This window comes from Tauraco erythrolophus, chromosome 7 (assembly GCF_009769465.1).
Source record: "Tauraco erythrolophus isolate bTauEry1 chromosome 7, bTauEry1.pri, whole genome shotgun sequence".
Classification (NCBI taxonomy): Eukaryota; Metazoa; Chordata; class Aves; order Musophagiformes; family Musophagidae; genus Tauraco; species Tauraco erythrolophus.
In genome coordinates, this window is record NC_141471.1 from 46,692,833 (window position 1) to 46,716,742 (window position 23,910).

Below are 23,910 nucleotides of genomic sequence, written 5' to 3' on the forward strand. Positions count from 1 at the left end.
ATGTCATGGAAATATGGGTTGATGGGTAGTGAAAGACGGTATTTTTAATTTGGGTTTTGATTCTGTAACTGATTGGGATTTTAGTTTCATCTTTATAGTGGACTTTCATTAATAAGTAGTGGGAAATTATCTGAGAAACTCCATTGCTTGATACAGATGATTATGGTGAGTTAATGGCTGGTTCAGAATTCCCCTGTGATTAAAGTTTCAGGGAGCCTGATGACACAGTTACGTGATGCTGCTTTTCTTCCAGATTAGTTGTCTTTCATTAAAGACTAGTTTTACAACTTCTGGTATTGGATGTTTCGTTTGAAGAAACCTCATTTTACCATGCGAATGAGAGCCATTCTGCTCTCTCCGTGGAGACTGTATGGAAGCGGGGGTGTGCCGTCTTGAGAAGACGGTATGGAAATCCCATTTCTGGACTACAGGTGTAATAGGAAATGCCATTCCCACACTCCCCAGAAACACTAGGGAAAGCGTGCTCCTACCCCAGACAATCAAACCTTTAATTGTAAGGCCGATGATGATTTATTGCAGCCTACAATGGGATTTTTTTCCCCTGGAGCTTCCTCAGGATAGCCAGGTCTCTCCCCTTTCCCTCTTGCCGTTCCCTGTGCATGGCATACAGCACTGGAGTAAGGTAGCCGTGCTCATGCCTGGAGTCGCAAAACTTCCCCTTACAGCAGCGCAGCAAGCTACCATTTATTTTTAATTGCTCCCCACCGTGTAGGCCAATTAAGGATGAAGCCAGCAGGGCAAGGATCACTGGCAAAGCCTTTGAAGGGAGCAGACCCAGCATTTGCTTCGCCGGAAGGCTGCCATTCACACATTTGTGCAAGAATGCAAACAATTGGGCTCACTCAGTGGGATCAAGTGCTATCTAGTTCAGTCAGAACCGCTTTCTAGTGCAGATGGCAGCGAGAGTGGCAGCACCACTGAATATTATCCCCGGGGTTAGAAACTTTCCAAATGAGATTTACATTCGTGACCCTCCCCGTTTCAGCAGGAAACACCTGCTAAAGCAGCTTTAGGAAATGCCTCTCATTAGCAGCTTCTGTTTGAGCTCAGGTTTTTGTAGCCATTGGAGTTCAGCAGGCTTAAGAACTTGATCTTTTGATGATATGAAAGGGAAAATATTAGAGGATAGTAGGTGCAGGCTCCATTTTTGGCTCATGTTTCCTGCTACCTTAATTATCCGTTTCAAATCCTCGTTTGACACGTTTATTTTCCCAGCTTTTGAACCTCCCAGAAAAGAGGGGTGCTGGGTATCCTGAATAGCTCAGTCATTTCCAGGAAATCCTGGACAGAGAGCTTGCTGGGTAGACTGGAATTAGCAACCAAATATTTTAGATGCTTTGGGAAAGGAATGAGTCTGCAAATTTGGTTAGGAGTGTTGCAAGCGGTCTGTGCTTTCCTGCTTCTGTGGAAGAGAGCTGGCATTTATGGCCAGTTTTGCTCAGAGCTGGGAAATGTCAGTGTACATAAAACCAAAAAGTAGGAAACCAAAATGGAGGAGATCCAGGTTGATCCTGGGAAAAGTTTTGTACTGACTCGTTCCCAGATAGCTTGCAGTTCCTTGCAGTGGGCTTGTACAAACTGCCGGCCGTGGCTCGTGTGGGCGTTGTGTCTGCTCGGTGTTAGGGACACACGGACGCCGGGTTCGGGAGAGGTTTGGTGTCTCGTGATCTCTGGATGCATATCATGCGGGTAAATTTTAGTCTAAATAAACCCAATTTCTGGCTTTGTTCTTCTGTGCATGGCACGAAGAGCCTGCTGGTGTTTCCATGAGCCGGTCCCCAGGGAAGCCTCCCAGTTACACACTGGTTGGGATGGTGACAGCAGCTGGTGCGGCCAGTCTTTCTGGTTGCTGACACTGCCCTTCCCTGCTGTTTGTCTGTGCTTCTCAGTGATGCCAGTTCCACAGTTTTCAACCTTTTAAATATTTTATTTATAAATCCCTCCAGTTTTTGCAGTGGAGGGGAAGACTTTATGTAAGAAATCTTAGATTATTAACAAGTAGCCTTTTGTGAGTCACTTAAAAATTCTGGCCACAGCTTATATCTGGGCACAGGGGTCTTTTCTAGACAAAGATAGTCTTGAAAATACTCATTACACCTCTCACCTGGGCATTTTAGTCATCTGTCTGGGGAAGCCCTCTATGTCTAAAGGGGCTGATGTCGTGTTTTAAATGCCATTCTTCATCCAGCAGCAATGAAGAATGATGCAGCTGAACTGAGACTGCGATTCCATTGCGTGTACGCAGGTTTGGTTTCACATGTATGCCACGTAGCCTGATGTCGCACGTTATAGAAAACAGACTCTCTCTGGCTTGTCTGTAAAACAGACAAGAAAACAGTCTCTCTCTGGCTTGAGATTTTCCCTGCAGAAACTCCTGCGAATGCCTATGAGGCAGGCGGCCGGCACGGCCTGGGTGATTCCCAGGTGCTGCCCACCTCCCCGGGCGCCCGCAGCGCATCTCCCTCCTCAGCTTCCCAAGACACATCGCCAGTGCCGTAACCGCAGCGGGAAAGAGGAGGAATTTCCTGACACACGGTGAGCCCCAGCAGCGCCTGCTCCCCGGGCTGCCAAGCTCTCGCTGATGCGGCTCCGCGAGGAAATGTTGGTGCTGCAGATGAGAGAAGGGCCGGCACGCCTCCAGGGCTGGGAAAAAAATGGAGCTTCTGGGGTTACTTTTGTTCTGATCCCAGTTTATCTCTCGCTGTGTGACTGCTTTTAAAAATTCCCCCGCATGTAGGCTTCTGGGGGTACTGTGGCTTTCTGTGCCACGTGAACCATTGTGGGGATCGGTTATTGATGGCTGTTAAAGCAAGCTAGCTATTAACGTTACTAAGAGTATTTTTTTTTTGTTACATTAAATGTATTTCAGCAGTAATGTAAAATTTTAATTAAATTTCATCCTTCGTGACACCAGGAAAAGTGCTGTTATTTTACAAAGTGTTCACATCTCTGATGGGTGTAACTTTGTCCTTGTTTTTAAGAAGCTAATCTATATTTAATATTTTCTATAGAAAATATGTATAAAAGGAATGGCTGCATTTGTTTTTATCTTTCTTAGATATCTGTAACATTAATATCTTATAAAGATGGAAATTCTCAAATAGTGTTTTCTGGAAAGAAACGCAGCTTCTTAAAACCGTATAAATAATATCTGAAAGGAGACGTATTTGTGCTGTCCTGATAATGGAATAATATGGTGCTGGTGTATATTTTAATCTGACATTCGGTGATCATACAGCACGATGATATAACAGTCTTCGGCTTTCAGAGCCTGGATTCGGCAGTAGATGCAAAATTGTTTTCAACACGATAGAGAATTGTAGCAAGGGAAGAGACAAAGCTGTTCAGTGTTAGACAAGGTTTTATCTGCCAGTAGTGTATGTTTTGTAAGTTAGGATGTGACTGAGTATCTATTTATATAGCTGTTATAGAAATATATGTGTGTGTGTTTGGAATGTGATCTTTCAAAAGCAAGCTGGATGTGCACTCCTGTATGTAGTTAATCTTTTTGCTATGATGCTTGTATCATGAAAGCTCAACAATCGCGTTACAAAAAACCCCAATAATATGATCGTTTGTCTTGTTTTCCCCATGATTGATAAATTCTTGGTGCATCAATACATCAAAAGCAATTTTATATACTAAAACAGGAGCCTGTCATATCGGAGGAAAACAAAAACAATAGATAAAAGGGAAACTGCTAACTTATATTCATGAGCACCTATCAGCATTTAGTAGGACAGCATCCAATTCAGACCAAAAAATCCTGGCTTGTATCAACTATGTTATCTCAGGCTGGGGATTTGACTTGTCTTATTTGCTTCTCATGTTTCTACAGTCAGAAAGTCTTTGAAAGAAAACTTGTGTTCTGATTTCTTACTGGGATGAGAATCACGTTTCAGTCGACAGAGAGTGGCTGGGTCTGCAGTTGCTGCAGTAGTTTGGGTATTTTTAGTAAGAGAAAAAAGCTTGTGCCTGTGGACTAGAAAGTACTCTGTTGCTTCTCCATAGTCTGAAGATGTACTACAGCAGCTGAAATGAGAAGGCAGAAGAGTCAGCCTACCGTGACTCTCCGTGCTGCTAAAATGGTGTGCAGGGAGCACAGTAGGTGTTGGAAGCATTAGGAATTGCACCCGTAGCGACCGAGTCCCCGCTTGCTTGGGAGGGAGGAACGCAGGCAGGGCTGGCAGGGAGAGGGAGCAACTAGGCTCCAACAAAGCACTTACAGATGGAAAGAAGAGTCAGATTTTGGAAATGTGTGATGGGAAGAAAAGCTGAAATTGTGAGTTGAGCCCCTGAGGACCTGGGTTCAGTATCCACTTTGGCTTGGGCTCCCTGTGTCATAGTGGGTAAAACAGCTTTGGTATTTCTGTCTTTCAGTCGCCCGTGGGCAGCTGAGAGGCAGCAGTGTGTCTGCAGGCAGTACCAGATGGGTGAGGAGTTACCTGTAGTTGCAAATACAAGTCATGGTGTCCCTCAAAAGCATCTCTCCTTAAGATGATCATGATATAGAAAGACTTTGGGTCTACACACTTCAAACACCTTAGTGTAGTTCTTTGTTTAGAGGTATTTCCCTGGGAGTTTCCCTGGTAGGATTCTGGCTGGTTCAAGCCTCCACCACTTTTCCCAGAAGCTATCTGTTGCTTTCAAAAGAGAGGTTTGTCCTGCCGTGGCACAAATATTTGCCTTTCAGTTTTCATCTGATTTCAGTATATGGTCAACACCCACTATTCAAGAAAGGTATGTTTTGTGTTGCCAGAGGAATTGCTTTTCTTTCCCCTATTGACAGCAATCACAGGAGCAAACATCCTCCTGACCCTGTGCGTGGGTTATGAAGTCACAAAACCATCACTGCAAAGGAGCTGGCACCAGCCTAAGCCTGTGTTGGCTCAAACAGCAAGAGAGGCAGTCTTCCACCTCTGTTTTGGATCTGTATTGAGGGGAGAGAGCACAAAACTGGAATTATTGCATCTCAGCAAGTGCCTGGAACAGCACAAATGAGGACGTGTGTTTCAAAGGGGATCTGGGCACCTAAAGCTCCAGTTTGTTTGAGATGTATTGATCTTTCAGGGTCGTACTGAGAAGCAGTTGTACAGGGGATGGGCTCATGTCAACGATACGTTACAAGAACGGTCCTAGAAGACTTTTTTATCTGCATATTTCAAATACCCACTTTTATCACCTAAACGCTAAAATTACAAATGTCCTCTCAAAAATCATTATGCCCAAAACGTTAGCAAAAATTACTTTTTAACGAAAATTGTGGTGCATTTTATTCTCCTAGTGCAGCCCAGTGTCTCTCTTATTAGCCCAAATTTGCATTTGATGAAACTGCATGCCACGGATTTTGTCACCAATTATCATTCTTTTCAAGGGAGGATGTTTGTGATTTGGGCTGAAATATGCTAATTACTGAAAACCATCGACACGTGAAGAACTCAGTATTTCAGCCTACTCCCCACACCACCAAGAGTGGTGCATGTTAAATATCACCTGTCAAGCACTTGCAGCGGATTCAGTATATGTGCTGCGGCGTCCTATGGAGTAAGAGAGATGTAGGAAATGAAGCGCTGGAGGATGCGATGTTACTGCTCGCCTCTGCGATTTGTATGTGGAGCGGCCTGGCAGCATGGCGTGGCGTGGCGTGGTGCGGCAGGAATTCCTCAGCCGAGGTACGAACGGCAGCATCGCGGCGAGCTGCTGAGCTCGGTAGTGCTTCCCATACCAAAGGGGAGAAAGTTTGCACAGGGATTTTTTTTTCGTTTTGTTTGTTTCTTTAAAAACCCATACTTGCAAACCAGCAACTCACACACAAGAATAACACCGAGGATTATTTTGAAAGTGCTTTAAAAAGATTGCGAGAGAAGGAGACCGCTGATTGTTCAGAGCAACGCAAAGCTGTTGCTGCCTATTCATTTCATTCATCCTAAATACCCAGTCGCAGTTTAATTCCTAGCTGTGCTGTATGCCCTTTCGTCTATAATCAGCCTAATTTGTCTTCAGCTGCAAGCAAGTGAACCAAGATTCATTTAGTTAAGCAAGCTAAGCAAAAACATTCTTCGCTCACAGATGGGTAAGCCAGCCGATATCTTAAGATAAATGAAGGGAATTTTGTTTTCTTTTCTTAGCTACTGTAAGGAGTCCTACGGATAGAAGAATGACAAAATGAATTCTGTCCCTCTGTGTTTTTAATTAGTTAAACAGGGAAAGACTAATAGATCTCATCCTGGAATCTGGAATCCTAATTTGCAATATTGGACGTTGTTTTGACTTCAACTGGCGCTTTTAACAAAGACTTTTCACTAGAGGTTTTCAGAAAGACCTCATGTAATATTAGATGAGAGGTACTTAATTAATGTAGGAAAGCGCCAACAAACTATCAGCCAGCACTGACTTGTCTTGGATTTGAAATAAAAGGTATTTGCTCTGTGCTGCCTGCCTAGCAATTACCATTAAATGTGTGTGGATTTAGGCCAATTCTTAATGAAAAAGGGGCCAGCTCGCAACAAATGTCACCCATGTTGTCTTGGGTTACGCTGATAGTGTGATGAATGAATCAAACAAACTGCAGGCGTTAAATCTGGCTGACCCCAGGGCAAGCAGGGGAAAGCAGAGATCGGCTGTGACTCCCCTTATCCCTGTGCCCTGTCTGAGGGCTCAAGGCAATAGCCGAATCTGTCCGTCATACCTCTCTCCCAGACACCTAAAAGATTTGCAAAATAGCTGCAACAGGACATCATGTTGTCCAAAGAGAGCGTACCCAGAGGAGAGTGCTGAGAATCGGAACCCTTTCAGTCCCATCGATCACGCTGAATCGTAGCAGGACTTGTGACTAAGAGGACCATACAGCCGTTTTTCAGACATATCCTTCCTCCTGACTGCATGTGGCTGAAACCAGACGGTGAAGAGAGAAAAGCGCACCTGGTGTTTTCTTGGCAGAAGAAGAAAGTTCAGGACAAGTTGCAAGTGTCTCAGCCCTGTGTCTCAGGGTGGCACTCTCGCAGGGTCAGAGAAAAAGTGAGCATGAAAAACTCTTGCTGCTCATCTCTGTCTTCCCAGGAGAAATTCAAGAAGGTGCAGGAGCGAGAGAGGATGTGTCCTCTTCTGCCCTCTGGCACCGGGGGGGGCAGTGACCCCCTCTACCTCAGACTATGGAGGAGAGAGGCACTGTTTGCTCTACAGCCAGTGGAGGAGACTTTGCTGCAGAGAGGGGGTTCGTTTAGGAAAGAGGAGACTGGATCTCCCCAAGACTATATAGGGAACTCAAAGATTGTAAAAAACTGCAGAAATCCTGCCAGCCTTTGGTGAAAGGATTTTGCTCATTAGAGGGCAAGGTGATTGCCTTGGGAACGGTAAGAAACCAGGGAGCTGGATCCCCCTTTTCTGTCTCCCACTCTCTGGCATCATGATCCACCATCATAGAGTCATAGAATCATAGAATGTTATGGGTTGGAAGGGACCTTAAAGATTACCTAGTTCCAACCATGGGCAGGGACACCTTCCACTAGATCAGGTTGCTCAAAGCCTCATCCAGCCTGACCTTGAGCACTTCCAGGGATGGGGCATCCGCAACTCCTCTGGGCAATCGTGAAGGTCCGCTCCCTGATTTTTCACCTGTGTGCACCCAACGGGCAGCAGGGAGCAGGTTGGCAGCTCCCATGAGCCTTCAACATACAGCAGAGGTAACAAATCTACTAATTCCCCAGCCTAAGGTCTCATTTCATCGTCATTACCTTCCTTTTCTTCTCTTACTTTTCAATGGTTCCCACATGGCGGCTTAAAGAGAGGATTTTCTCCTCCACTGTCCTTCCATCTTTCCCCTGTCCTCTCCCTGTCTCCACGTGCTCTTGGCAAATCTCTACAAGAGACGCTTTGTGCATGTGCGGACATATTTTTGTAATCCCAGCACTATGCAAAATGGATTTTAACCCTGGCTGGGGCCGGGCCTTCGTGTGCCCTGCCAGCGGATAGAGCCTCTTCTCCATTTCAGTCTCCTTTAGGTCTGTGAGCAGCCAAAAGTCAAAGCGCGCCCCATGAATTGCTCCCTTCCCAAAACACCAGTGCTGCCTGAGTCTGCATGAACCCAGGGTGGGCTGGCAACACAAACCCTGAGAGCCAGTGTGGGGAAGCTCGATCCCAGCTCCTTGAGCAGTGACTCGTGTGGTGGTTGCATCATTTTGGTCTGGCTGTCCCACGGGACCATGGCTTCCTCTTGTCTCTCTTTTGTCTGAGTCTGTTTCTGATATAACTTGTTATTTCCTGAAGCTAGCTGGGCACAGCAGCCAAATGAGGATTTTTCTTATATCAGAGCAGAAGCGTGGAATAAGCTGCAGTTACCTGGGAAGGGCCGATTGTAGCTTGCACAGGCCGCTCGCCAATGTGATCATACCTTCCATCTCGCAGCCCTCAGCTTTCCCACGGCAGTGGTGCTCAGCAAGCCTTCGATGCTCAACCAACTTCAGATGCACCAAGGGAGCAACCTTCGGTACCCACCTGCAGCACTGGTTGCCTCCCATTAATCCTCTCTGGCCCCCTGCCATTCGGATGGGCAAACTGCTGTTTTTTCTGTTATTACTTTTTTTTTTTTAAAAAAAAAAAAGCAATCCAACTCGTAATATATTGAATGACTTTTCCAGCTACCTGGTTGTGTGTGTAATTGAAGGAAGTGGTTAATTTTTGAGCACAGCAGGTTGTTCACAGCACTAAAATTAGTTTTGCTTTTGTTAGACCAGAGATCCATTTGCTGCTAACACAGTTAAGGCACAAACCAGTATTTAGATGAGAGACAAAAAATGCATTGATTGACCAAAACCTTCTGTGCCACTGAACACTGCACAGCGATCTAACTAGTGGTGAGACAAATAACTTATCACAGCATTGGAATTACATGCACGTAGCGGGAAATTCTTTTTTTTTCTGTTCACAAAAGGACTTGATCACATGCCATTATTCAGAGAGTAGCTGAAATCTCTGCAGGCCTTTGCTCTGTAATCTAAAAAGCCCTTTGCTTTTTACTATCGTAGGCTTTGGCAGCTACAAGAAAATGCAAAATGATGGCTGTGCTTGTATCGATTATCATCCTAATTCTGCTTCCAGTGAAGTCCATCACAAACCTGCCACAGCCTCCCGCGGGAGCGAGTGCAGGCTGTGTATAATTGCATTTACTTTAATACAAATTTACTTACTTGACACTCGAAATTCTGCATTCTTGCTGCAGTTATGCTGTGAGCAGCATTAAATTAACTGACTCCCAGAAAAAAGGCTGGGACCGCTTGTGCTCACCTATGCTCCTGTTTTCTGCTGGAGTGAGTCCTGTAGCAGCGCAGGGCTTTTTTCCGCTTCCCGTGGTCACCTATGAGATTCCTCCAACGCACTGTGTCTTTGTGATGGATGCGCTGCCCACTGGTAATCGCTCATTTTGATGCTCTGCGTGACATCTCTGCTTCACGTCTGGCTCCTTATCTCGTTATTTATTTTATGACCTCTCTACCCATTCTGATCTTCAGTCACTCCAGATTCTCTTTGCTTCCTACTTCTCCTGCTTCGTTTGCTCAGTTAGCAGCCCTGCGCCCAGTTTTTTTGGATCACAGGGAATGAACAGGCTCTGGTTGAACGCCTCCTTCTTCAGGTGGAGAAGAAGGTGGCATCTTCTAATAGTTCTAAAGCTGTTCAGTGCCTTTTATCAGTTCTTTGCATTGTCCAAACGCAGTACGCAGAGCCGTTTAGCTTTGCCAATAGCGCACCTTCAGCGGCAGCTTTAATTCACTCTGCGCAAGAGGGGGTCACGAGGCCATGGCTTTATCCAGTCTATTTTAGGTTTGTGGGTTGGGCGGAGAAACAGAAATTGAGCGGTTTCTACCATGTCTTTAAGAGGTGCAGTGTAAACCTAGACAACCCTGGTGCTGTGTTAGGCAGAGGGACCAGCACCGGGGAAGATTCACCCCCTCCCCGCTGTGCTCTGAGTGTGTGCCTGGAGCAAAGCCTCTTGACAGTAACCCTTGAATAACCTGCTTCTGCTGCGAGCCTGGGCAAGGTTAGGACCCCGATTTACCCTCGTATTAGATCCTAGGTGCCTCCATGCACCCACTTTTCACATACGAGAATCGGCAACCTATGCTACTGAAAAACTGGCTGTGAATTCTGCCTGCGGTTCACCAGCTGCCTGTTGGTGCAACATCCAGATTCTGCAGAGCTGCCGGGGGAAGAGGCAGAGCAATGTATCATTGCTGACTTGGTTTTCCTTTCAGAGAAATGTCTCTGCCCTAAAAGAACTGGAATGTTTCAAAGCATCATTTGCAAATGTTAATATGGGGAATGCTGGGTACCGAGTGGGTGCAGGCATCCAGAGAAGTCTTTAGAAAATATCTGTCCCCAAAGTGGAGAAGTCTCAGATTTGTGTTTTAGTATCTATCATCTGCCCTGTTTCCCTTCTGACCTGTCGCAAATAAATAAATATGTTAAAGATCTCCAGCTAAATATCAGGCAAGTTACACCTAGCCCAGCAAAATCCTAGGGACTCCATGGCTGGTCTGGGGGAGGACTGTGCAAGTCCAGCTGGTAAGACTGCTCAAAACTCTGACCTTGCCAAGTCTGTACCACATGGGCTTGGTAGAGGTTACTGAAGATGAGGACTGTTCATATCTTAAATCTGACAGGAGAAAAGAGAGTTTGAGAGCAGGTACCAGCCTTATTGAAATGAGTTACAGGGACCTTCTGGCCGGTGGCTGAGCCCTGGAGACTGCTGGGGGGTTATGAGGACATGCCATAGGGCTCTGCGCCCACAGAGAACCAGGAAAAGAGGAGGGATGTGCACATGGACGTACGAAACTTGGTGCTTCTATGATCAGGCTGGGGAGCTTTTCATGTGTGGCTAAGAAGTTGAACAGAATCCATCCGTGCTTACGTCTGTTGCAACAGAGTGATGGTACGAAGCACTCAGTGAAATATAAATGCTGACTTTTTCCCCCACCCTTCATGAAATAAAATTAAGGGAGCAGCAGAAGACACCAGTTGAAATACTGTGGGAAGGCCCTGGCCGCTGGCTGCCTGCAGGAAGGAACGGGGCAAGGGGCCAGGGCCGCAGGTCGAGGGCAGGAACATGGACTTATATGGGTCCCCAGTTCCGGCATAGCCAAGATGTCAGCAGGCTTCCAGTTGAGCACTGTAGAAATGACGTGTCCTTCTGCAGTTGAGCACTGTGGAAAGTACATGATGGTTTGCTAGTCAGCATGTTTTATTCCTCTCTGAAAATAGGCTGCAGAATTCACTCTTACCTGCCAATTGCATGTAGGCAGGGAATTTAATTTGAGAGAACAAACTCCCAGTTGTGAGTTTTTTCCCCCTCCCAGAGCAGCATGCTGGAGGACCAGCGTCCCAGCCCCCTCTTCCCCGAAGCTCAGGCACGGACTCATATGCAGAGGCTGAGGCTGGAAGCACAGCTGATCATCTGTTGCATCTGGAGAAACGTTTTTGTGGTTGAGACTTTTGGGTTTTGTTCGGCTGACGATGAGGAGTTATTCGAAACTCATTTGCATTGCAAGTGTGCATTAAAATGCAGGAGGCGTGTAAGGCTGGGGCTGGTGGAAGAAAAATGCAATTTGTGGAAACTGTGGATTGTTATGACTCCTGAATTGGCATATTTATACGCTCCATTGTTCTTAGATTTGGGATTTTCTGTTTGTCAAATCTAGCGTGTGACATACATACCCATGACAGACTTTTCAATTTTCTTTCACTGAAGACGTTTCAAAGCAACCGATGTCATATCATAGCCATGACTATGGGGCGACGGGCTAGATGACCCCCAGAGACATCCCATCCAGCCCGAATCATTCTTTTCCAGGAATACACTTGCCAAACTAAGATTTTTCTGGAGAATTCATCACACTACAAATCACAGTTGGGGAATGAATACAAATCCTGTGTGATGTCTCCAACTGAGACAATATTTTTAATCCTCCTTTCTCAGTTGTCTAAAGGCAGTAAAATTGAAGGCAAGATTAAGACCTGTTATGCACAGGATCAAATAATGATTCTTGATACATAACATTAAGAAGTGTTTTTTGATTTAGGGATCCCAGATGTTTTCCAGTAGAGGTACAGAGCCCTTTGGAAATGTAATACATGCAGACATGTATGGAATAAGAGACAAGCTCTTTTATCTTAGTCCTCTTTTGCAGGACACTTGGAGGAACTTCATAGATCCTGCAAAAGCTTCAGACTCTCACAGGTGGAAAAATCACTGGTGTTAAGAGCACAGATTTTGAACTCTTAACCACTTTTCACATGCTGCCATATGGCACCAAGAAGACATAATATGTCATAGCATGTAAAATGTTATGTCACCAATTACGAAAATTGTATTTCTTCTGGTCTAACAAACATACAAGTGAAAGTTATCTATCACAAGTTGGATATTCCCACATAAACGTGATGGATATTATTTCTCTGCTAGACACATTCAGCTTTCCTCTCAGGCTACAGATTTACTAGATAAGGTCCTTTTGATGCCCAGAATGATGCGGAGCAGCCTCACCATTATCCCCACCACCTCTGCAGACCTCCGCTGTTCAAAGGCGCCTGTTGCAAATCACCTGGGTCATTGTCACGACTCAGAAGATGGGGCCAGCAGGTGGGTTACAACACACCTCTCTGGTCCTACACGGAGAATGGGTGCATTGGCAGCATGAGCAAAGCGTCAGTGGAAAAGAAGAAAGAAATTCAACATGTATTTTTTGTCCTACAAGCAATGGGACAAGCTGCCGAAGGAGGGATTGATTGACCACTGCTGATGCTGCCTAATGCTGAGCTTGGACTCGAGTAGCCAGGAATATGGTAGGTGCAGGGGAACTGTGGATGGATGGGTAGAAGGGGTAGCCAGGGAAGTCCCTTTTGTTCAGAGCTGCTCTGAGAGACCTGAAAACTGGCATTCTCTGGCGTGACAGAGGTGGCGACAGAACAGCCTCATTTCTCATGAGGAATAATACAAAGAGAATTTGTACAGCTTCAGGCAAGAACAAGCTATCCCTAAAAAAAACCAGGGAAAAATACAGTATATTTTTTAATATTTGTGTGGCACTTTGGAGCTGGAAATTGTTATGAGTGCTAGATATTATGTTCCCTAATGTCTAAAGTGGTAACTAATACTATCATGTTCTGTCATACAGAAGCCCTTGGGATGCAAATTCAAAGAGACACAATAAATAACTGTAAAATAAAAAAAAAAAAAAAAAAAAAGGAGGAGGAGAACAAAACCCCTCTTCCCATTTCAGTGTGAATGTGCTGATTAACAGCAGACCTGTGGAGATGTTTCTCCTCCCCACCTGGGCTGCAGAGCCTAGACCCAGCGCAGGGAGAAGAGGGATACTTACTGAAGGGGTAGGGAGAAAATGGGTCTGGCTGGCTGCCACCTTGCCAGGAAGCCACAGACGGGCACTACCTGACCGCAGGTACCCTCAGTCTGCCCACAACCGATGGTTACAGATCCAGCTCCTTTCCCCTGATCCCTTTTGAGCCGCTGAACGTAAGGAGTCGGGCTGCCCCAGCCGTACGCCTCTGAGCTGTTAACACAAAGCTCTCAGCGGCTTTTCAAGAGCCTGTCGGCAGCTTTTCCTACGATAGCCCTGCTTCAAAACTGCTGCGTGGGGAAAGCAGCGTCTCGCTGCCGCCCACTCTCCCGGCTCCTGCCTGGCACTGCCGGTGCCCTGCAGCCAAGGATGCGGCCCTCCTTCTGCCTACGCTTTGCCTGCATTCATTTTTTTTTCCCTGAGCTTTCGCATCATTTGTGTGCTGTTGTCAAATGAACTGGGTGATCTGCTCCCGGGGGGAAGCAAAATTGGTTTTGTCCAGATCGCTTGCTGTGGCGAGGTGAGATGACAGCCTTGGTGGCCAGGGAATGGCGGTGGATGCCACTTTTCTCTAATTTTTGCCACAATATCCCGTAGTATCATTGTAGCCAAACTGGGGAGATGTGGTTTGGTTGTTAGGGGGTCAGTTCTGGGGCTGGCACAGTTCAGTGTTTTTACTGGTGAGCTGGGCAAGGGGACAGAGCACACCTGGGACAAGTTCACGATAGCACTTGTTTGGGTTGAGGGAGCAGAAGAGGATCTCAGTGTTCCTCCGCCTTCTAGGTTAGCCCTGGCTCGAGGCAGCCGTTTTAATTTCACCCTTCCCTGCCGGTACTTTTAGCAAAGTGCTGTGTCCCTCTCACAGTGCTCTGGCAGCTGTCCATCTTCACTGCCTCTGCTGCAGGGACGGTCCCAGCTCCACCACCTCCAGTGCCCCACGCCGTTGGTGACACCTTGCTGAAGCCCCAAACCATTGGCAGCCAGGGACGTCGCTGGGGGTCCTGCTGGTTGCTGCTGCTGGCTCTGCAGAGGGACAGGGCGCTGGAGGCAACATGCAGTGGGAACACCCCACCCAGTAAGAGAGAAAAAAAGGGCCATGGGGTTGTTTCCCTAACCCAGATATAACGAGCGGCGCTTGATGAAATGTGCTGGGTGAGCGCGTCTTGCGTGCTGCTGTTTCTAGGGGAGCAATTTTTTTTTGCCTTTTGCTTTTAATTAGCCAGGCTTAAATTAGCAGCATCTACTGCTGATATTCCTCCGTGAACAGCTAGAACACTTTCAATCAGGAGCCTTATTACTATGCAGAAGAATGATTTGTTTTGATTTAAATCTGGAAGGGTTCCCCGCCCCCCCCCCCCCCGGCCCCAAGTTTCCATTTCAGTATCTTCTTCTCTAAACAAAGGTGAAATTACTGTGTCGTGGCCATATGAGAGAGCTTGGGTTATCTGGGGAAAGAGGAAAGACTTGATGGAGAGTTTCAGAAACTGCCATCTGGGTTGGTTCATTTGTTCTGCTGTATTTTTGTGTGCTGAAACAACACCCTGCCGTGAGATAGCGGGAGACTCACCCAGGCTGCTGTGCCCCCTCACAGGGTAACTAAAATGAACGTGATACAAAGTTTTTTGCTTCGCAAAGGCATTGGAACTCTTCTCAGCTATCTCCTCCTCTGCCAGCCTACATCTTTGAACAGGAGGAAGGTAGAAGTTTTGTTATTCCTTCATTCCTGAATCAATTCACCAGTATATTTGCATCACTGTATCCATCCTGCAGATGACCGATGCTGGTCTGTGCATAGAAACACGGCCCTAGCGAGCCTCACACATGGCGGAGGGTTTCATTCCGTCTTGCTAAGAACATCAGGTCCAAGGTCTGTTTCCTTGCTATGAGGTTTTTTGGGCTGATGTGGCAGCAGACTTAATGTGTTCCCTTCTCTAATCTGGAATTCTTTGGGAGGGGCAGACATCACCATTGAAACTGGGCCAAAAAGGCAACGCGGGTGGCTGAGAGCCAGTTTTGGGCTGTAGAGCATCAGTGGCCTCCTCCCTGCCTTGCAATGGGGTGGTGGGACTTTGTCAGCCTCTTTGTAAGCTTCGTACCTGTCTGTAAGACCATGAGGTCTTTACATCCATTTCTTTGAGACGCCTAGATGGGGATGGTTGGGGCTTTTTATTAGTATATTTTATGAGTGTTGATAAAACCTTGCTGTGTGTCATAGCCCCACTGTGTTCTGTGTGATTTAGAAAGCTGGGGAAATGCTGAAAGAAAATCTGAAAGGGACCAAATTTCTTGGCCTGTTAAGCCTCCTCAGCAGGGGTGGCAGCAGGAGAGCCGTGCCTGCCCACTCTGCGCCTTTGCAGGAGACACTCAGGGCACCCAGACCCTTTGCCATGGTGCTGCAGGGAGAGGCTGGTGTGGGCAGAAGTTTTGCTCTCCCCCACTTAATGCAGATTTTTATAGGAAAATTTTCATTTTGAAGTGGTTTGGATTTTTTTCCCCTCTGAGAAAATGCCAGTTTGTCACTGTTAATTTGGGTTATGTTCAATAACAGAGTGTCTATGACTTTTTTCAATTAATCTGTTTCCAAATATGGATTTTTCCTTCTATGAATGTATGGGGAAAAGTCTTTTTTTTTCCTCCTGAACAGATCTAAGACTCAGTGGACTCCAGTCATGTGCTTAAATTAGAAGAGACCTGATTCTGCAGATGTAGGTTAAACTGATTCATTTTGGGTTTGAACCAAGCAGATTGTGCAAAGCAGTGATTTACACAGTATAAATCATCTATCCTGGCATTATTTGCCTTAGGCCCATTGTGGTGGTGTAATTACAAGTAACAGGGCATTATCTGATGTTCATACCACCTCCTCAGCCAGGTGCACCTCCCAGGCGGTGACATGGGGATATAAACTCAAGAAGAGAAGGGATGTTATTCCATATTAGAGTGAGAAGAGGACCTTAGCGGGTGGGGGGTAAGCTCCTCCTGCTCCCAAGCAAGGGGTGATGCCTTCAGCTGAGGACCTGCCTGCAAGGCCACGTGCCAGGCAGAATGTCAGTCACTGAGGTGAGGTTTTGAGGAACCTGGAGACTGGACTGATGAGGCAGACTGATGAACGGATGGACAGAGGCTGTGGGACCAGTATATAGAGATCATGTGGTGCTACAGCCCTGGCTGTAGCCTTGGCAGGGTTGTCACAAGGGGAGACTGGCTGGATCTGTGCTCAGGGACCACTTCATCTTCAAAAAGCCTGTGAAGAGAGGGACTTGCATTCCCCAAATATTGCCCTCAGAAGGAAGAGCCTTGCAACTGAGGGGGATAAAGGCAATGCCTCTGAATGACATCTGCTTCTGCAGGATGGAAGGGCAGACTTTTGATGTGTGTTTCAGTGTGCCTTTCATCGGCTGCAATCCCTCCTGTCTCCGGGGCATCAGAGCCCTGCGTGTCCCCGGAAATTAAAACAAAAACTGGCTTCAGTGGTATTTCCTGAAATGCGTTTTCATCTCACTCAATCTGTCCTAACAGCAGCCCTGAAGCATCTGAGATTTCATTTTCATCTAGTAGCGATCAAAAGCAACATCATCAAGGAATAAATACACAAAGCTGTGCTGCGGGGATATTAATTCACATGACGAGGCAGTGCAGTTTGCTTTATTAGAAAGCTCGCGTGAGGGTTTTCTTGGTCACTGAGAGTTTCAGTCACCGCGAAACGTCTGTATTTTGCAATCTGGCGTTTTTCTGGGTCTTAGCTTTGAGGGAGTAAGGCTTCAGCCCCTGTGAACGAAGCTGCAGCCCCGGTGAAGGTGCCCAAATTTGCGACATGCCCGGGACAGGGGCAGCCAAGGGCAGGGGCTGAGCGTGCTGCAGGCATCTGTGCTGAGGGTGTTTGGCTGCTGGAAAGCTGCTCGCTCATCCCTGCTGGGACAGGGAGGCTTTTTGGTGAACATCTCCCCTTTCCCCAGCACAAATATAGCTACTTTGTTTACAAAGGCAAAAAAACCCAGCCCCGACTAGGTGGGCGGTGTTTCACATGGGTTAAAACAACTCGACTACACCCAAAGCTGCCCACGACGGAGATGCCTGTTGCAGTCCAGAGCACGGAAAGCTCATTTTGGCTGCCCCAGCCCTGGGGTTATTCTCGCCTGGGCACCAGGACATGCACCACCTCCCGCTGCAGGCAGCTGCCTGCAGGCTCATCGCTCCATCGTGGTGGAGGGGCAGACTTTTTGGTTACTTTTCCCTGACAGCAGACACTTCTCCCTGATGACAGGATGAGCAATTCTGTTCCCTGGGCACAGCTTGCATAGGGGAAAGTGCCGTCGGGAGTAGTCACCAGCTCTGCTTCCCTTCCCTTGTCATTAAGCAGCAAAGACATTGCCATTCTGAATGCAAGTCTTGAAGACAGTATGCTTTTAATTCCAGTAATAAAACTAGAGGAGCTTTTTCGGCAACGCAGCCACCAGAATGCAATTCAATACTTCTGGGTTTAGGCTAGCTGAAAGTGGGAAGAGATCAAAAACCGTTCCTGGAGGAAAAGCACTGCTGTTTCTCACCAGAGAGTTGTCACATGCCACAGTGGACATGAGAGACGCTGCCATTGTACGATGGGTCTCTCTGGAGGACCCTAAAGTAGAACAACAACAAAAGTTTATTCAGAACAATAAAATAATAAACTAGATATATTGAAATTTAGCAAAGGGAGAGGCTATGGACAGCAGGAGTGCTTCCCCTGGAAACACCTTGCTGATGTGCAGCAGTTCCCGGGACATGTGGCAATTTTTATTCTCCGAGAGTCTTCTGCAGCGTTATCTCCAGAGTTGGGGTGAGTGCCGGCCCACGTGGCTGTTACTATGGAAACCAGTATCTTTATATCCTAAAAAATAGCAATGTAAAACCCCTGTAGATTGTCAGCACTAAAGCCTTTTGCTGTTCAGCAAGGAATAGGGCTGTCAGGCATATGGGGAGAGCAGTGCCTTTTCCAGAGACTGTCCTGCTGTTTATCAGTTGAGGCTGACGGGCACCTACTCCTGTTTCAGCCCTCGGGGGAGGCTTTGGAGAGGGGAGCGGCTGGGTGGGTGCGCATCACTGCCCCCCTCCTGCGGACATGTGCCTCAGCAGGGCCAGGTAAAACCAGCACGAAGTGCTGCCTCCTCAGACCTTCACCACTTCTGGCATCTCTCTGGCGATGAAATTCAGCCGGAGCTTTGGAAATGAAATGTAATTTGCAGTGTTATCAGCCGCTTCAGTCCACGGCTGCTATTCACATGGAGGAGCTGCCGGCTCTTCCGGAGAGCCTGGGGACACGGTGTCCTTCCACAGCTACACGTCCCAAATGGCAGGCAGGCAAAAGACTAGGATGGGAAGAGTTCAGGGCATGAGAGAGACATCATGCCAAGGAAGGAATTAAAATACAGGTTTAGTCCTCTTAATAGCCACTTCACTAAAGGCATACAGGGGATAATGTATTTGGATGTTGAGTTTTTGACATATGCTGAAGAGTTCTCCAGAATTGGGCTTTCCTTCCCAAGTTTTTCACTGAATCGTTGAGATGTCACTTACTCAACATAATAAAACAGGCCTCAGCCCTCTTTCTAGTTCTGCTTTTTTCTGCTGTCTTAGCCCAGAAGCAAACATAGTCCTGAGCTCGTCCCGAGTCCCTGCCCTGGGCTCTGCAGATGTAGTAGCGGGGGACACAGCTGTGGTGGCGCGGGGGTGGGCGCCTGGTCCCAGCCTCCCTCCTGGCACCCAGCACAATGCCTGTGCCCCCTGGGAGCAGAGGAGTTTTCCTGGCATGAAGCAGGAATCGAAGAGCCGCAGTTTTGCACATCTTTTTCAAAATGGTCAGTGAGAGCCACGTGCACTAAGCCTGCATGCGTAGGCAGCTCCTTCTTGCTAATGCACGGTTGGACTAGGTCTAATGGAACGCAACGTAAAAACTCATTTATCAAGGCACATGTAGTTTGTCTTGTTAAAGAACAGTGGCAACAGTTTGTCAAGGGAGCATCATAATTTTTGGAATTGCCCAAATACATAAAAACAAGGAGTATGACACAGCAAAGTCTCCATTGCTTTGGCTTTTAAGCAGGGGGAATCTCCTTAGAGGATGGGTTATAAAACTCCTCCGAGTAGTTTATGTGGTCTTCAGAGACCACTTACTCTCTTCTGTTGTTTACATCAACCTTAGAGAGAAATGGCTATTTAGCCTTACTTCGTGATTTTTATGCTCTTTGTGGTGCTGCTTCATCACACAGTGGGGATGTTTCAGCCCCTTTTATGCACATGCTTGAGGCCTGACTATATACTGGGAGGACTCTAATTTTTAAAAAAACACATATCTGATATATATACTCATATTCGTGAACTGTAAAAGTTGCTGTCAATCATTTACTACAGGGCAATAAAGCTGGGAATCACCTGGCACGCTGCACTGCAGTGCCATCACCTTACAGCAGTGCATACACTACATAAAGCAGGCACTGAAGTGGCACAACGTCTCTGCTGCCCAACACCTGCACTTCACACCTGCCTCAACCACAGTGAGGTCATCGTCCACTTGCTGACGTCAGCTGAACAGTGCTTGCTCTCCAGCCCTCCCCTTCCAACTCCTTTTCGCTTGTTTGTTTTGCCTTTTTTTCTGTTTTCCTGCTTTCTTTGCCACCGGCCATCTTTTTGCCATGTGCTGGATAAAGCACAAGTCCCACAGAAACGATTTCCAAGTACCAAGCACAGAATAAACAGATGAGAGTTTCGTAAGTTATTTAATCTGATCAGCCTTCCTATCAAAATCCTACTTTGCTTTTTAAAATGGTAGCTGTGAACAAGACCCTTTTCTTCCTCCTGAGTGTCGCCTCTTGCTCGCTGTGTTAAGATGCCTGAAGGTTGTTTCTGTATTTTCTCCCTCCTATTGAGATGCTTTTATAAAACTTGAAATAAAACCTGACTGACGCTTGTGGGTACCAAAATTCAGTCCCACCTACTGTTTGCTTCGCAATGCTGCCTGAAATTAATTTCATATTAGTTGTTTGCAAAAGAGGAAGCCAAATTAAAGAGACGAAGAGGAAATCCATTAATGGCACTTTTCATGAGGAACCCCACGATAACAAAGCAGTGTGCGTGCGAACACAGTAAAGTGAGAGATGCTGAGCCCTACTGTGCCCGTCAGCTTGGCTTTTGCATGCAGGGGAAAGGAACAAAATTTACAAGGATGCTGCTCTCTGAAGTGCTACAAGCACCGCTGGTGAGCCCAGGAAGGAAAAAAAGCCGTTCAGAGTAATTGAAGAAGAGCCGTAGTACTAAGCGGATGTGCTGAGAAAATAAAGTCATCAGATTGAGATTTTAAAGGGTTCAGGAGTGAAATGAAATTATTATTTGCTTAAATATAAAAAGCACTTTCAGAATAACCACCCCTTAAAAATAAAAAAGTCTCACAAGAGGTTACAGCCCAGCATTTCAGTTTTGATAGACTGCTCTTTTTTTCCTCACCGCTGAGCACAGTGTTTTATTAAGACTATAAAATTAGGCTTTTCAACAATTCTAATGGAGTATTTTCAGGGGTAAACTGCCGTTTTTGATAACAGTACACAAGTAAGAGAGAGGAACTGGTGTTGGAAAGCTGGAAAGCACTAGAAAGCTCTCCAGGCATACCCAAGGATGGAAAAGGGCCTCCTCTTTTGGGGGCTACCCAGAAACCTAGCAAGCCCCTGTTTTTCCACTCCAGCAGCCAGAACTGGGGTTGACGTGAACACAAACTGTAGGTGCTTCTTTAAGAATAACACACAAATTTAAAACCCATATCCAACTATTTATTTCGCGCACTCGCCTTTCACTGCAGCACACGCTAACATCAAGTACTTCTACCTGCTGAAGGGAGCAAATAGAAATTGCTTCCCTCACCTGAAGCCGACGGTCAGCTATTGAGCCCGTGATCCGCCTCACGAGATGACACAATCAGGCTCCTTAATGACAGGTAGGAGCGTTTGATTTTCAGCAGCAGTGATACATTATGGCATGTGTTAATTTGCTAGGAAATCACTTTAGAAGAGCATAAAGCGTGATGGATTTGAGTTAGAAACAGGGAGTACAATAAATACTCCAAAGGTACCTCTGAAGAGTGACGTTCCTGAGAAATTCTTTAGCGAAGAGAACTGAAAATGACCTGTCTCCACATATCATACCTAGAGAAGTAAGGAGATAGTCTATCAGGTCACCCACCAGCGGATATTAGGCATTAACCTATTTCAAATGTTATGCGTATTTACCGACAGAAACCGAACAGGTCAAACAGGTTTCTTGCTCACAACAGAAGACGAAATGGTGTTTAGTTCTATATATGAATAGCTGCTCTTGTAAATTGGTGTGTGTGCAGGGGTTATGTGGGCTATTTCATTGTTGCCTCCTGTTTCTAAAGAATTGTGTATTTTACCCCATGAAACAAACTCTGGAGTGAAAGATATCAAGCCTTAAAACAAGGTTATAATGAACAATTAGATTACTGCACAGAGAACATGGTTTGTGTTAGCAGAGAACAAGTTTACTAAAACAGACTTCTTGCATGTCAGGTTGACAAATTCATACTTGTCCTTGCCACAGTACCTGAATTAGAAGTACGGTCTTGCTTTTCCTCTAATCAATGGAAAAAAGCCAATGCCAGCCTGCATCAACAGGTTGCCCTCTCCTAATGTACGAGTGAGCCTCCCATACATCTCTTACGTTGTTCATGGTGTTGGCCGTGGACTTTTCGCTATGAAAGGAATTCAAGGTTACTTCTGTAGGAAGCCCACCTGAACAGAAGGATTAGGATGGGTCTAATGTAACCACCTTTGTCTCTTAATGTGCAATTCGAGCTGTCCCATGCTATTTCTGATCTTGTGTATAACCTGACTCTCTCCTACATCCATCTGCCTGCCATCAATCATACATCCAGGATGGGATTGAAGTCATTTTTACTGCTAGTTTCAATCAAGTGAGTTAGGATAATAAAGAAAACTTTAAAAAAATCCTTAATCAATTCTACGTTACCCTAATTGTTTGCTCTTTGTATTTCTCCATACTTTGCTTTAGACATACGCAGCATTTTGTCATATAAGAGCATACAGCCAGTCTATCTTTGGGGGTGGGAGGAAGGGAAAAGCCACCAGAGAAAACCCCATCCTAAGGCCAAGAGCAGATGGCTGCTTTCAGAGATCAAAACTGAGCAGCATTTCAGTTTGACTTAAGGGATTGTATATGGCCATCAGCTTGGTGCCAACCTCCATGAACGCAACCCAGTTTGGGGTGGAAAGTGCTCCGCTGTAACTCATTTCTCTCAAACTAGTATCATGCTGGAGTTGCAGTACAAGGGAGGAGGCAGGGGAGATCCTGCATTTTAGACCTGAAACGCATGGCACATGTTACCCAGTCACTCTGGACAGGCTAGGTTTGAGTGTGCTTTGCTGTCCCTCTATACCTAATAATTTATGAAGGGCTGCTTAACCAATGCAAAATGAACCATTTTCTCTATTTTAAGTACAGCAGCAGTTAATACCACTTCTGGAAAATCTCACTGTTTATTTTTAGTGCTTTTTCATTCATTACAACACACCTAAGGTTGTTTTAATGTCATTTCCAAGGAACCTCGTTTCTTTCCTGGTATATACAGCATCTCTTACAGAGAACATGTGATCCGGTGTCTAGGCAGGGAAGGGATAAGGACTAGTCACAGGCAAGGACCACAGACACGACTGTCAGGGAGAACTACACATGAAGCATGCAGAGGCTTTTTTTTTTTTTTTCTTTCCCCCCACTATTTGCCACAGCTTAGTAAAAGTTTCCCGTTCCTTAACATTCACATGGCGTGCAAACAGGCAGTGACCGTGTGGCTGATAGCACCGCCCCGTGCCTGCCGCAGCATCGCTCTGTGCTGCACAGCAAGGCAGGGTCTCGGGGCCAGACCCACAGAGATATTTAGGGGCCTAACTTCTATTTCAGACTTCAGTGGGAGGCTGGTACCTAAATAGGAGTTGAGCACCTGATTACCTTTGCAGGTCTGGGCTCGGGCAGGGGCAGCTAGGAGATGCTCCATGTCCCCTGCCTGCCCACAGGAACCTCCGCTCTGCTCCGCTCCTCTCCAGCTGCTGGTCGAACCGTGGTGCGGTGCGACCCTGGTGTTGTGAAGTAGCCGTTCTCCGACTGGTGACGGCCTGATTCACAACACCAGCTGCTGCACGGCACCCAAGGGAGCCCTCGCCGTGAGCTGGCCTTCTTCATGCTCTGCCCTCCTCTGGGGTCCATCTTCCACACCGCCATGTGCTGGAAAGCAAAGGGACAGGGTTAGGTCCATCAATCCCACCAGTTACATACCCCTACCTGTTTAAAATACGAAAGTTTGAAGGGTGCATGTCTCCAAGGAAAAAAAAAAAGGAAAAAAGGAAGGAATAAAAGCGGCAAATTGGTGCTGCGCTCAAGATCTACTGCTTGGCAGAGGTGGACGCTGCAGCACGATGCCGGTAACAGGCACAGCTGCGCTCCTGCTAGTCATTTCCTGCGCTCGTCTCAGGAGGGCTGGAGGCTC